We start from the raw sequence: 16,441 nt of genomic DNA, 5'->3' as shown, positions 1-16,441 counted from the left end.
TCCAAAAAATACCAAAAATGAGTCTATATGTGTTTATATGTGACGTTCAGTGCTTCATATGTGAACATGTGTGAAAAAATCCATTGACCAAATTACGCTAACTTTGCTTGTTGAAAAAAATTGACGTAAAAATTTTTCCACGCACTTCACACCGAAACGCGATTAATCACATGAAAGAGAATAAAAAACCACATCATAATTTATATTACCTGCGTCAAATCACGAAAAAATCACCACTTCCCAGAACAAAATGTGTAATGTCAATTTTAATTATTTTTCACAAGTTGTTCACTTTGTTCTGCCGAGCAAAAATTAACACGTCTATTCAGCTCTGTGTCTAGTCAAAAGTGAGCTAATACAATAACAATTTAATGACATAAACGACAACTGTCAAGTGCGACTGCAGCGCACAAAAAATGTTGTTGACCAAATTACGCTATGACCAAATTACGCTACTTTGCCCTACATTCAAATTGTTATCTATACTCAAAATAAAAGTTTTTTGGCCAATTTTTTATTGGCGTTATTATATCTTATTATTATCTTATCTTAATTATTATCTTATCTTTTGATAAGATAATAATTAAGTAAATTAGAATACGATTTAATTTACAATATTTGCGTAGCAAATATCTGTTAACAAATAATATAATGTTTGATATCTACAAAAGAAAGAAATTTATCATTATATAGAATTAATCAAAAAATCACAATCAGTTATAAGGTGATGTTTTTCGTCACGTCTAGCATTATCTTTATTGACTCTGTCTGTTTATCTTATAATCTATCACGTAAAATTAATCAAATTGCAATGCGCATAACTATTTTGTCCTTAATATAATCTGTTACATATTTATATTCATTAAAACGTTGTTTTAAAATTGTTTGCTAGAAAGCAATATTTTACAATATTGCTTTTTTAGTGTTTCGGTTTATTAAATTTCACTGACGAACTGTATAAATAGAACGTATTTCATACAAATAAGACTATTTAATTTTATTATACTTTGTAAAATTAACTAAATTCGAATACGATTTAATTTGCAACGTTTGCGTAGCAAATAGCTTTCGACTAGGTAATAATGTAAAGTCTGATATCTACAAAAGGAAAAAAAATTTATCAATATAGAGTTAATGAAAAAATTATCACAAGGTGATGTCTCTCGTCTAGCCGTCAATGAGTTTCTAACTCTCGTTTGTTCCAGTTTGCTCCAATTAGGAACTTTTTGCCGACTCATTTTCAGCCAGTCTCCCTCGACCGGGGATCACCTTTCGGTGACCGTCGAGTAAATTTATCCGTCTGGTAACGTGTCTCGAATACTTCGGCAGTTTTAGTGCCCGAATCATTTGCCTGAACGGACAGTGCGCCTACTGCAAGAGTACTTCTAGGGATGGCGAGAATAGGAGAAGGGATGAGGAGGGGGGAGGGGGGAAGTCGAAAGTCGACGTAGAACGGAGCAGAAGGCGAGGAGACTGCCGTGAGAATTTTCGCGTAAGCAGTTTTGCAGCTCGGCCTCTGTCGAGTGAAACGACTTTAATTAGGCAACTCGCTAACGACCCGACGGCAACATAAATCACCGTTAAACCTCCCCGGCTACGCCAAGAACCACCCTCGTCCTCAACGTTCCGATCTCTCTTTCTCTCTTCCCCTCTTCTGTCTCTCTCTCTCTTTCTCTCTCCCTCATTCTCGCGTGCGCGCGCGTGTGCATTTGTCACGATGCAAATTTTTTCTTTTGCTCATTGCGACGGTCCGTCATCGTTCATAATAGGCGAAATGCTATGTTACTAGCTTTGAGCTACATCGAATGACTTCTTTAGGAACACTGTAAGTTGATAACCTGTAAATTTCTTTTTTTAAGTAAAAAAACTTAGCTATCGCTATTGTTTAACATTGTTTAATATTATTAATTAAAATTCTAATTTTGGAATATGCTAATAATGTATTAGAAACGATAACGAAGCTGACTTTTAGATTTTTTTTTACAGAATCTTTATCAAGAGACATTAAGAAAGTTAACTGAATACACATGCACCTGACTAATATTTGATATAACAAATTTTCGATGTTTTGCATGATCTATTTACTATTATAAGATTAACTAATTCAAACAGTTGACTTAAGATAGACTAAATAGACTAAATTAAGATTGAATTTGTGGAAAATGAAAAATATTTTTATTTCTTATTTTTTATTTAGTTTAGATATTATTGAAAATATTGACCATTTCATCGTATACGAAGTTATAGTTTGCGAATTAAATTAAAATAGATTGTTTCTAATAATATAGTCTCTTTAATTCTTCAAATACAAGAATATTAAAAAAAATTATTGCATCATTTTGACTTATTTTAAGCTGTAGAATCACTTGCTTTTCAGTTATATCATTCACCTTGTTATATCATTCACCTTGAATTTTGATTCACCTTGCAGTATACGAACCGTCTAGTTGATAGATTTTTAGATTAGCAGATTCTAATAACGGCTAAAGCTATCGATTAAGTTCTTACAATTAGTAAGCTTAATCGATAGCTTATTGGCTTTAAATTATATAACAATAACGCCTCTATTTTTCTTTTGCATATTCAACGAATAGAAACATTACGAAATTCCGAATTATCGAAATAATTTAATATATTATATATTTTTCCAAATAAAATATATTCCAATTTCTAATATAAATTGGTAACATAACAGCGCTTGTTTTTGACATAAGATAATGCTAATGGAGCTTAATCGATCAATTTTGACGATCGATTGTTATATTAGTAAATAGATTACATGCTTTTTTTCTCAATATAATTGTATAACCTGCGCGTAAATAACAAATAATATCTATTACTTATATTTAAAAAAAAGAAAAAATGTGTTAAGTGTACGCACCATTTAAATGTACATATATGTACATTTGCTTGCAAGATGTTAAATATTAAAAGAAGCACGATTGTTAAAAAATTACTTTTATATAAAAAAAAAAATAATAATAAAAAGATGCCAAGTGCACGCGTCAGTTGAACGCGAAAAAATTATTATACGTACATTACAATGTTTCTTTTAATACATCAGAAAGTTTAAAAATAGTTTAAAAAAGTTTAAAAAAGTATTAATAAAGTAACAATAACTGCAAAGTTACGTTAATTAAAATAAAATTGTACATATTGTAATTTTTTTATTATCATGCTTTGATGTTAAAAATTTTATATTCAATAAGAATAATATATGGTTTTGAATTTAACAGAATTGTGAAGCCAAGTTTTTTCAAGAAAAAAGATATTTTCCAAAAATATTATTTTAACAAATAAAAGTTGTCCAGAAACAAATATGAGATCATATTTGTTCAAGCTGCCAAGTATTTGATTAGGCAAAGGGACAAAAATATTTTTTTATAAAAACTATATATTTTTTAAATAAAACTTTTAAACATGTAAAGAATATAAAGTGAAATATTGCGCATGGATTAAAATTTCGGCCAATCAGTTGTTTCCCACATGAGAAAATTACTAAATTTTGCATCTTAGGGAAAAGCTGATTGCTTCATTGTCTAGTTTATTGCCCTTCCCCTCCCCCCCCCCATTACTTTTGAACAACTGCGCATCCTCCAGATTGTTTCACCTTCTATTCTTTATACCATGGTTTAAACCATCCAAAAGTATATGCAGCAAAAGTTTAATGCCATTGTTTTTTCAAATAATTTTAAGTTTCATAAAACAGACTTAAGGCAATGTTGGAAGATCGGGATAATTTGCATGAGGTCCATAAAGCAGACTCTTCAATGTCAATGGTATCTCTAAATATACTTCTTACAATATCTGCGTGGTCCCAAATACGTGGAATGTCCTTATCTAACTTATTGAAGTGCCATCTCTTTGAAAATCCGGCACTTACTGCCAGACGCAATTTTTGCTGTCTTTACCTTAGCTGAGCGTACAAATTACCATACATTACAGTTGTAACGATATCTTTTTTTCTACGCTTTCAATCGTAGCTCAAAAGGTCTTGTATTATTCGTTCCTGTAATCCGAAGGGGGCGAGTTACTTATTTTGTACATATGGGTACAGAACAGTTCTTTTATATCAATGAAATGTTTACGTCAGGTAAACAGCTATACGACCCGAAAAAAGATAATTTTTTAAATTTTTTGTCGTTTTTACTATAAATTCGTAGCTTGCCCCCTTACATTTTATGTCTATTACAATCCTAGCTGTAAAAGTGATTTCAATTCCGTTCAGTATTTTCGAAGTTATCGTTACAACTGCAATGTGTCGATAATTCCGACCTTCCAGCAGTAACTAAATTGACCAATGGGATCATAATGAAGCAAAAACTTGGCGTGTCCGGATTGCATTAATTAATAAGATGCATATAAAATGCGAGCATGCCAAGTTTTTGCTTCATTATGATCCTATTGGTCATTTTAGTCACTTTAAATCTGTTTTATAAAACTTAAAATTATTTGGAAAGACAATGGCATTAAACTTTTGCTATATATGCAATGATGACACATAAGGACACGTTATGTTTTCGAAACTGCGCGTGTAATCACATAAGAACGCATCTTGACGAACAGTCGCTCGCTTTGGACATTGTGAGTGCGCCTTGGCGGACAATCTAAATAAAAATAAGAATAAGAAAATGACGAAGATTGGAATCGCTAAAGTGGCATTTTTTTATATAGACTCGATTTCAAGATCTCGGGATTGACTGCACCAATTTCATTCGGACTGGTCTCAATCAAAAGCTCGTATCAACCTTACTCTCTAAATTTTTTGGAGTGAGATTCACTCCAAAAGAGTGAAAATTCACTCCAAAAAAATGAAAGTCACTCCAGAAAATTTAGAGACATGTAATAAAAGTGTCATTAGATTTGTTATTAGAACTTTCGTTTCCGAGATATTAAAAACGGAAATCTGACGAGGTGAAACTTCGAGATAAAGCTAACGGTAGCATCTTGGCAGTGCCAGTGCCGTATACTTACAGGTCATCACCCTTTTATATATTTGGCGTCACGCCGCTACCGCGTCGCTTGATATGGAATGTCCCACTAACTTAGTCTCAAATATTTCTACTATTTTAAATAAAAAAGAAAAAAAAACGTTTATCTATAAAAGTTTGGTTTCGAAAAAGATACAATACAGTAACAATAGTTTCTTTACAGCTGAAAGCACAGAAGAGATAAAAGAATTTTATTTAAAAGCCAGCTTTTAAATAAAATTTTTTTAAATAAAATGTTCAACTTTTTGTGGCTAAATTTATTTAAAGTGGCGAATTTTGAGAATAAAAATATTAAAGTATTTTTTTTTATCTTGAAACTCTGTGATGAATGAGATTTCTAATAAATATTCGGCTTTGACCATCCTTACTTACATTATGAAATGTTTAAAATGCTTATAGGATATTATCTCGTAAACTGTAAATAATAAATTTCTTGAAATAAGTATTGAATTTTTTTTCACACTCCAATCGATAAATTTTTCGTTCAGTAATCAAGAAGTTATTCATTTTTATTCACAAATATAGATGTGCTTTTTATTTACATGTAGAGAAACTCAGGAAAATTTAATTATGACACAGCTAGGCTTTATATGCTAGACGAAACTATATCCGAATTATACGTGTCCTTCACCTCAGATATTTCAAAGATTGTATTAAAAATTGAGAGAAACTGGAAGTAATGCCGTTGGTAAGAGTAACCATATAGGCAACTAGTGAAAACACTAATGGAATTTAATGTTGCGATAATTAAGGAATCGTGATTCTTATATTAGATAGATTATGATAAATTGAATCAGTTTGGGAATTCTCACTCAGCTTTACCATTATTAAATTATATTAAACAAATATTATTTTATACATACAAAATGATTTTTTCACGTTTAACTGACACGTGTGTTCTAAGTTCTTGGCATCTTCTTTATTCTTTTTTTAAAAATAATTTTTGACCAGTATAAAGATCTACAGAAAGCTACAGCTCAGATAGACATAATTAGTCAAACTGATATCATTGGACCAGTGCTATCGACGTCAATCAAAATTGTGATTCGATTATTTATAATTATTTTTAACGGAGACACGATTTTCTCAACAATTATGTATAATCTCGGGTTATTTTTTTATATCTGTAATTTGCATGAGACAATGTTTCCTTTATTTGTTAGTAATTTTTAATATTTATTATTATATATATTACGTTATATATGTTAAAAGTTGAAATTGTTGTTATCTCGGTCATATATTTTTACTGCTGTTATAGTTTTAATTTTTAATTTTAATAAATTTTATGTGCAGCATTTACGATGAGTGCTTTCTATTTAGCGACACAAGTATCGTTTTGTCTTTGTTACTCACTAAATGCTAAAAAGAATAGAATGACATTTGTGTTACTAAATGGAAAGCATCCGATATTGTTTGAGTATCCCGCTTAAATACACATGAGGTAGAACTTATGTAACACTAGTTTACAAAAAAAGTTTTTATTATTATTTGTGCCAGACAAGGTGCTTCTTACATATTTTTGGATGCCGAAAACGAATGTCGCAAGTCAAATTTACTATTATTTCAGATTTTCAAAATAATTGAGGGTTAATGTGTTAAAAATGGCCATTAATTAGAAAGCCATTTTTGCTAGCGAAATTTGCGACATTGTTTTTAGTATTCACGAATCTATAAGAGACATCTTGTCTATGGTTTAAAATAATTTTAGGCTGTAAACTAGCGCAACTTGGTCGTAAAATTGGATTATAGACATTTAAAAGGAATTTTTTTTTAACGGAGCAGAAGTTTATGAGATTAAAAAAAATTTTTTTTATCTCCAACTTCACGTACCTTTTATGCTATTCGTATCTTGCTTTGTACGTACGAACTATAAAATTACATCTCCGCAATATATTCCCCGAGATGAAAAATGAGCTTACCTTTATTAAGCCCCAGAATTACAACTGCGAAACTCATATGTGCTTTCGGATTAACGACTAGATTATTTTTCTCGCTCTCTTTTCTTCGTATTACTCCTTCTCTCCACTGCCGCGGCCACCCCTTTTTTCCATTTTACCCTCGTATCTTCTGTTAATTTGCCAGTCGATGAAAAGCATCCTCTCGTATCTCTCTTATTTTCGATCCGAAAATTCGCAAACTAAGAGACTACCAGAAGAAAGAGTCGTAATCTCGATCTCCTCGTGTATGCGATTTCTAATCTCGGCGTCGGTGTTTTCCTTCTCGCGAATGCACTCTATACACATCCACATCGTCGAAAGTTGCTCGCATATCCCGGGGCGGACCTGGAAAACGAGCTCGGGAGCACAGGATCGCTCATCGCGTCTTCGATTTCGACGCGATGCGTATTTCCGTACACGTTCGAGCGTAAACAGTGATTTCGCCAATGGAGAAGAGATATATCGCCGATTCTCCTCTTACCATGCCACCGCGCGTATACTTTGCGAATATTCGGTACGAGTGGATTCAAGAAAAATGGAGGAAGGGTAGGGGAGGAGGGGGGGGGAGGAGGGGGGGAAGAGATTGATAAGTGAAGAGAATTCTAAATTTTTTTTCTCCATTTTCAGAAATCCGTCGTTGTGCCATTCGCGCGACATTTGCGATGAATATGGCGGCTCACATAGAAATTCGGCGCTCGTTAATAATCGCGCTCGCGCAGGTGCATTTAATAACGTAATATTGTTGACGCAATTCGTCATGCTTACGAATATATCGATGAAATCTCTGGACAAAACGATCTCACGCGCCTTTGAAATTCATATTCGTTACGCACCACCGATTCTTGCTGTTATAATCGTGTTATGATATGCCTTTAAATTCTAACTTGCCGTCGCGCGTACATTACAGTTTAATATTATCATAATTGTAATAACCGCGCGAATTACGCTGTACAACAAAAAAAATGACTTTTTTTTTAGCATAAAAACGAGGACAACTGTTTCTCGTAGTTTTGTGGACACTTATAATACGATCCCGTTTAGCAAATTGCTCTAGCACGTCGCAATTTCGAGAAATTTACGGTCAAAGTTGCAAAAAGAATTATTTTAACGTATTTTGCTACATTATGACTTAGGTATGTGATGCGTTGGCGAAGTTTTATTGCAGTGAAAATGAAAATGTGTTGTTAAGATTTTCAGCCCTTAAAAAAATTGGTTATGTGTTCATTATGGTTAGAAAGATATTTTTGATTAACATAGAGTCTATTGCTTCAAAGTTGCGATTTATATAGGCCATTACTATTTTTAACTTAACTTAACTTCTTTATAAATAAAATAATTTATCTTATTGTAATAAACTTCTCATATTATTTTACTGTAGTAAAGAAAAATAGAAAATGAAAAAATCAATAAATTGTATATAATAAGATTTATTTACATAGGTAACCAATATTAGAGAACTAATATGACGCAATAATCATGTTTATAATACAATTAACAAATATAACCGGCATACACGAATACTTGGCTCAGGCATGACATTCGTCATTTTATGTAATCATTGTATCTATACTATTTATTTATTCACTTAATAAAAATATTGCAATGCGAAGAATAAAAAAAATATTAGTATATTATTCTATACGGCTTTAGTTATATACTGGACTGTGATTTTATAAAGAAAGTGAAAGTATTTACTATAATTATGTTATTCCCTGAACAAACATCAAAAAATTACATATGAATCTATCTAAAACATATTTCTCATTGTATTTTATTTATTTTTGTGATCAGAGATTGAGACGAAACTACTAGAGATTATGTATCATGCAGTCATCTAAAGCCTTTAATGATCGAGTTACTCATTGACTCGTCAACTAGCTTAGAAATATTAGCAATTCGTCATCTTATCTTATTTCTCTTTCTCCCACCTATGTTTTGATGTCGATAATAAGCACGAGACTGTGCCGAGTCACGAGTACGCTTTTCTGGTTTGTCGCAATCATTCTAGACGTTTCTAGATCCCGAAATCCGTCGGATGAATGATCTGTTCAAGTTCACTGTTATTATCACTATTATATACTAGACTCTTTGTTTGGTAACAGCTGCATCATATTTATTTTGATGCGGCGGTGATACCGGTGTCTGTCTAAAATTAGCCGTGTTATGATTAAAGTTTTTCTACGAATCGAGAATGTTGATTTTTGCGAAATTCCGAAGGAAATTTTTTGCCGTTAGTGGAGAAATGCGTTATCTTTACATAATTTGGATTGTTGTTAATTTTAATACAACATGAGATATACAATTTGATCTACATATCTCAACAGCAGCGAATTGCGAATGTAGCAATTTTCAATAATATCTTTTTAATCATAAACCACATAATAGATTCTTTTTTTTAAGAATTAACAATTCTATAATAACATCCATTAATTTTTATTGCAATAAAATGTTTCTAACATGTTATACATTGTAGTTATAATAAGACAAAATACACTAGAAAAGTCCTTTTGTAATTTAGTAATTATATGAGTGTGTCGCGAATATCTAATCGGAATCTGATTAAATCTATTTCACTTCATCGACTAGAATGGTGTCCGGATAATAAGATATTTAAATGTGTCTCGGTTAAGTCCAATTTTATTCGTGTTAAAGAATACAAAATTAGTACGTCTGCTCGCGTCTGTGCCAGCCAAATCCTTACTTTTCGTAATCTTCGCGGTCACCAGACCCGTCTCGTCTAATCTTGCTTTGTTCTTTTTTTCCAACGTGTTTATGTCACCGTCTTTAAATACTATTTGTGTGACGAACAACTGATCCTACCGTGTCAACGGTTTATTCTTGTCTTTCGCCGATTTTATATTTAACGAATATTTTAAAACGCAGGTTAAGTTTAGGCCGTTTAGGATAGTGGCGATACAATCGCCACAGTAACTTTAACTGCAAATTTCTCAAAATAATGACGTGGTAGAACAATTTCGTAAGCGAGATTGTATTCAGCACCTAAAAAACTATGAGGAACGATTATCTTTGTTCTTCAGATTTTTAGAATTTTATTTTTTAAGTGCATTTTCTTTTGTTGGACAGTAGCGTTACGGCTGCTCTTTGTATAACGGAATTAATGATCGCTTATCTTTTGTTAATGTTTTTATTACACTACATCAGCCTAAGTCCATATCGAACTACGCATTGCAGATTGAAAATTGCGAATTGAAGATTAGAATTCGACCAATCAGATAATTTTAATTCTATCCGTTTCATTCTAATTGGTTGAATTCTAATCTCCAATTTGCTCAATCTTGAATACGTAGACCTATACGAGCTTTATATGTAATAATATTCTAACGATGTAGTAAAACACAGTTTTACATTTAAATTTTTTCCCCCTTATTTCCTTTCCGTCTATATACTTACGGCCGGGGCCGTCTCCGTATTTCAAGTAATCTCGCTGAAACTATGTCGCAAGTCGGTCAGACGCTACGATCGATCGCTTTAATTTTATTATCTCCCTTCGTGACTGCTGTACCTTGATCCTCTTCTCTTTCCACCCGCTTCTCTTCCCTCTATTCTTGCTCCCGCCGTGCGCGCGCGCGCTTGAAGCTACTTCCGTACTTTCCGTGTTCTTTTCTCTCCTCCCCCCTTTTTTTTGCGTACCCTTCGAGATCGCGCTCGCGTAATTTCTTTTTTCAATCTTTTATGCAACACTATAAAGTTAGGTGCATTACTTACATCCGGGCAACTACAAAATTCTTGGACGAGAAGAATCATCTCTTACTCGCGTCTTAATTGCAATATCGATCGCGCTAAAAAATGTATGTACTTTTTTTTATGAATACGTAAATTATTTCTTCATCTTGTAGGACGTTATCAAATTAATTTTAGAAACCTGTGGGAACCTCCGCAGATATAAGTGTTTATCAAACTAAAAGAATGTACTTGCTTCAATTTAATACATCAAAATTGTTACGATTGACCGCAAATCGCACTGAAAAGAAAAATTGATTGTATGAATTAAATTTATATAGTTGTTTGATTCAACAATTTTTTAGTTGCACAAAGAAAGGTAGGATAACTCCGGTATATACGCCGCACCTATTAAAAACTTAATTTATCGGAAATTATTAATTATGTTTAAGGTAAATAAATTCTATCAGTAAAAACTTTAAACTGTCTACTACTATGAAAAAAATATTAGGAATCCAAAATATTTATTTTTTTATATTAAAAAAAACATTTTTTTAAACCCTTGCATTTTTGCCATATAAAAATAGGGGTGGGTTATACGCCTACTCATAAGTGAGATAAATGACTAAAAAAATATACAAATAATCTAAATAATAATAGTAAATAACACGTGAATTGACAACGTAATTTGCATTTACTTATTAATAAATAAATAAAGAAAGTATTATCATAGATTATAAATAAGTACATGCATAAGTATATGTACATACATGAATGTTATGATTAATGTATTGAAAAGGGCATATTATCATGTATTTACGTTATTATACACGTTATTATTTACTTTTATATTTATAAATAAATAATGAAGCGTTTATGCTATGGCATATATCCCATCACGCTAAAAATTCTGTATATCCTAAACAGATGGGATATACAAGACAATGAACTAAACAAAGAATACAAGAGCTAAGCACTTGTATTTTGCTATACTCTATCCTTTACTATTCCTCTACACTTATGTGATAATACACCATGAAATAACCACGAAGCCTTTTACATTTTCTACAATAATCATTTTATGTAGATAACTTATGGTTATGCTACTTATTACAGTGATAAATCGATTTAATTTACAATAATTTTATAAATATTAACAGTAAAAAATTGAAATCAGAACACAATACTAATATAACATAAAAGCATGTAACAGAGTAGTTGCGAGAAAATTACTTTCACTTCTATTTTTTCTGGCTTCTGCGGCGTAAATCCTCGCGCGGCGTATATACCGGAGTTATCCAATTCATGTTAACCATCAAAATTTTTTTATCAAGAATTAACTAAACCAACTCAATTCAATTATTTTGTTCAAAATATTAGTAGCATTTATTTTTGTTTGCATGCTATTTAGTTATCCAAGTAATATATTTGTTCAAATTTCAAGTATCGAACTGGCTAAATCATGCTGATGTGAGGATAATAAATAGTGTGTATTTTTAATCGAACGGTTGAATTAAATACGATAAATTTTTGTTGAAACAAAATAGTTTAGTAAAAAAATAGTATTTTGTTTATAATAGTAACAAATCATTTTGTGTCATTGTGATAATGTTTAGTTGAACTTATCGGACTATATATTTTGATAAGATGAAACAAATTTTGTGTTTTTCAAAAAATTTTTTTCTTAGTGCAATACATGTTTAACAATTATAACGCGCAAACGTTTAGACTCTGTTCCGAGTTCTCAGTGCAATAAATTAAACTGTCCACCAGCGCAAATCCACCGGCACAATAGGACCTTTGTCAATCTCATGGTCTCTTCTTCCCATCGTCATAGTTAAGAATCCAAATTTTTTCGATAGTCAAATAAAAGTTAATTCTTAAGACGGATATCTGACGGAGATCGAATCGATAATAATACTAGTGTTGAAATGTTATCAAATTATTCGATACAGCTTAGGAGATCGTTAAATAAAAGTACATCAATATAACGCGCAATATTGCGATATTCCCGATAAACTTGTTTTCTCTTTCCTTTTTTCGAGATCAAGATCCCTCCATGAAAACCGTTCGATTCCCGTTAATGTTATCTTTTACCGCGCGTCATACGGTGGCGAATAACATCTATTTGCGTGCATCGCATGACGCGCGGGGAAAGGTGCGACGAGGGATTTTATATCGCGCGTGATTTACCACGCGGCGGCGGAAATCTCGGAGCGCGGAGCTTATGCAGTGGAGGGATCTCTCTCTCCTTCTCCGATTTTTCGTCACCGGCGTACCCCCCCCCCTCCTCTCTCTTCCTCTCTCTCTCTTTTGCGCGCTCGCGAAAATTCCGATAGATATCCCTTGTCACGTATCGACGTGCGCCGGGAGATGATACGGAGGCTGCATCGAGGGTGCGAAACCTCGAGATGCGGGCGGCATTCGTCGTCAAAAGAAGCACATCCTCTCGACACGGTGCGTAGATATATTCGCGCGCGCGCGAATATACACGTTGTGCGGATGTAATGTAAACTCCCGCAAATATCCGCGTATATCCGTGGACCCTATCCCTCCCCCACCCCTCCCTTCCCTCCCGCGGATAGGCGAACGTTGGCGGTAATGGAATTTGACATTAGGATCGACGTCGGAGATGCGCCGCCGGCGCTCTTATATACCCGGCATAAGAGCGAATGCAGACAGCCGACGAGAGAGAGGACGAACGAGACTTTTATCGCGAATATTGGCGGTCGTGGAGAAATTTTCCCGCGGTGTGCATGCTCGACATTGCTGCGGCAGATAATGTCACGCACGCACGCATAAATGTATACAGAGAAAAGGCACAAGATACAAGGGAGAGATACGATACGGCCTGTATTTATGATATTAATCATGTCGGACAGAAAAGTTTTACCTTTTTATATGGAGTTTTGATGGCTACGTTAATTAATCATAATTGAAAAAAATCTCAGAATATAATATCGGCGAATGTGCTAATTAAGCACACTCTCCGTGCTCGGCGGAAGGAGCGTTGCTTCTTTTGCATTAATTATGAAGCGCTACATTAGCATTGATCATAAATATACCGGAATTTTTAATTTTTTAGCGTACACCATACATAAAACACGAAGGTTTGAGAACATTGTATCAGCAGGTATTTATATCCACACTGAGAAAAATGGCTTGTTTATACCAACAAGATGTATCTACATGATTGAATGAATTTTGATGCAGAAACCAAACAGAATTTCTGACTATAAGAGGATTCGATAATTCATCACCGGAGTATTTAATAGATTTTACTATACGAATTTGATTAACATTTTCTAATTAGATCTACAAAACTTCTTGTTATATTCAATAAACGTTCCCCGCAAGCAATATGCTACACCACCACGAGATGAACGTAAAATAAATTTATTTCTTGTATTTAAGAATCACTAACTACAGAATAGAATAAGACGCAGTATGAGATTTTATTATTTCTAAAAGTGGGATCAAAGATGAAAATAACTGAAAAATATATTTTAATAACATAGTTTTTAGTTCTGTATACCAAAATTAATTCAGAACCTTATAATTCCTGGAAATTAATATGTGCTAAAATATATTAATATGAGAGATTTGGTTACACACAACAAGAAATTTTAATATATTTAATATAAAAGAATTGTTCGATCGAAAATTCTAGTATATTTAACAAAAAAAAATGATTCAATTGACATGAAATTCTGATATGTTTAACAAGAAAGAATTAATCATATTCGTCTGGTGAATCCTACAAGAATTCTTTCGTCGATTTTCAAACAGACATACTAGTTGACTCTAGCAGATTTCCAAATAATGCAACCAGATTCTTTTTTCAGTGCATGTATTTTGGCGTGGATTACTCAAATATATTCGAATTTTAAATCGATCAAGTAATTATTAAAATTAATAAATCTGTAAATTAACTTTTTTTGGTCATAAAATTATGTACTCTTTTAATCTCTCTTTCATACTTATCGCTCGAGAAAAGGCGAGCAATCGTAATCTCTTTTAACACATTTACATATATTAATTAAAATAACGAAAAGCGAAAGTCGCAAATTTCTCACGTGCGTGTCTTACGCTAATTTACGTGATATATAGCGAATACCGCCAAGGAATATCTTTCATCCGCCTCGACACCTCGGATGTTCGGAGACGCGATTATTATCGGCGCAATACGCGGCGGTTGTTAATGAATTAAACTCGTAATTTGCGTCACGATCAATTACGAATTACCGAGTCGAATCCGTAATTCGCCTGTTAATTGCATTGTAAATTATAGATTCTTCGTTATAAGCGCGCGTGCAGCAAGCGCGAATGTATGCGTAATTAATCAATTAAGTGCTGCCGCACACGCGCGCGCGCGCGCGTTCGCGCACGCGGAAGATTAGGTGCTCTTGGCAATTCCATTTAGGGCCAGAGTCATTTGTAACAGCCCGTTTACATGCGTTACGCGAGCTCTCGCTGTGACCCTGACATTTTTAGTGCAAATTGCGATTTGAATATTTCCAGCGTGCGCGACCGCCACCAGGCTTTATAAATTGAACCGTTGCGTTGTTTGCAACGGGCAGGACCGCCGAACAGGTTGTGCTATCGCACAACTCCATGGAATACCAACAATACTGGCATTGCGAATGGAACAGTGTTTTAATTGATCCTAGGCAATAAACTGAATAAACTGATCTTTCTCTCGTCTTTCGTTTATTTTAACTTTTATTACAAAAATATTTCTTTCACTGAGATCATTTTTCTAATCTTGTAATTTTTCGCAACTGCTTTGTGTCTGATTCTCCCATTTTAGTGATTGAGAGAAAAGTGTTTGGTATTTATGATTATGACTATATAATTGATTATCTGTGGTTAAGAGAGTCTCATTTATATAATTATTAAAGTGCTAATATTAATATAGTAATTATATTTACAGGTCTACGAATATATTTTTTTTTAACACAAATTAAATTGAGAGAAGGCCATACGCGGTCATAGCAAAATCTTGATGTCCTAATATTTCCTACATATTCTAGTTTTAGCGAACTGCGTGCCGTTATTTTCGGATTCAACATAGCTCTTTGAAACAGAACCGTATTATAACGATTATTAAATTGATAATCAATTTAATAAATACTGCGGCATCTAATAAAATCCCTCCTATCCCCGCAACGCGAAATAAATAAAAATTATTTGTTGCGAAAAATATTACCTTAGCCAGGATTTGAATTTGCAGGCAGTTCGCTGAAACTAGAATATGTATGTAAATTCACATAGAAATATTAGGAGCACCAAGATCCTGCTATTACTCACTAGTACCTGCTATGACCTTCTCTCAATTTAATTTGTGTTAAACATAAACGGTCGGAATATATATTGATATGTACTTATATATATATTTTTATATAATTAGCACTGAAAATAATTATACATTATAATTAAATTATAGTAATTGCAACCATTTTTGTTCTTACAAAAGGAAGGCCAGGTCAGTGCATCACGGATCCTGATTCCAATTTTTTTGGTGAAACTAAAGGCAAAATATAGTGTCCGAGCGTTTGATTGAATGGACCTTAGTTTTCGAGTAAAAATTTAAAAAAAATAATTTTTTAAATAATAATATTTATTGTTTAATAATAAAAAACGATATATTTCTTTCATTTAACATCGATTATAATAATGCTTGGGAAAAAACACAAATTTTTATGTAAAAAAGTAGTATATTACAATATCAGTAATAAAAAATAAAAAAATAATAAAAACATGTATTAAAAAAAATTGCAGCATGCAGGGATTGTGAACATGGACTCCCGGATTGGAAAGCAAGCCTTTTAT

At 32.9% G+C, this 16,441-nt stretch overlaps 1 protein-coding gene across 1 annotated transcript in view; it reads left to right on the top strand.

Moving 5' to 3' along the window:
• LOC105457335 (UDP-glucuronosyltransferase 2B17-like) overlaps nucleotides 1–16,441 on the top strand; it is a 97,098-nt gene that overhangs the window by 35,699 nt on the left and 44,958 nt on the right. The window lies entirely within an intron of this gene.

This window comes from Wasmannia auropunctata, unplaced genomic scaffold, assembly GCF_000956235.1.
Source record: "Wasmannia auropunctata unplaced genomic scaffold, wasmannia.A_1.0 LD336103.1, whole genome shotgun sequence".
Lineage (NCBI taxonomy): Eukaryota > Metazoa > Arthropoda > Insecta > Hymenoptera > Formicidae > Wasmannia > Wasmannia auropunctata.
The sequence above is the reverse complement of the archived record's forward strand: the minus strand, read 5'-3'. Positions and strand labels throughout refer to the sequence as shown.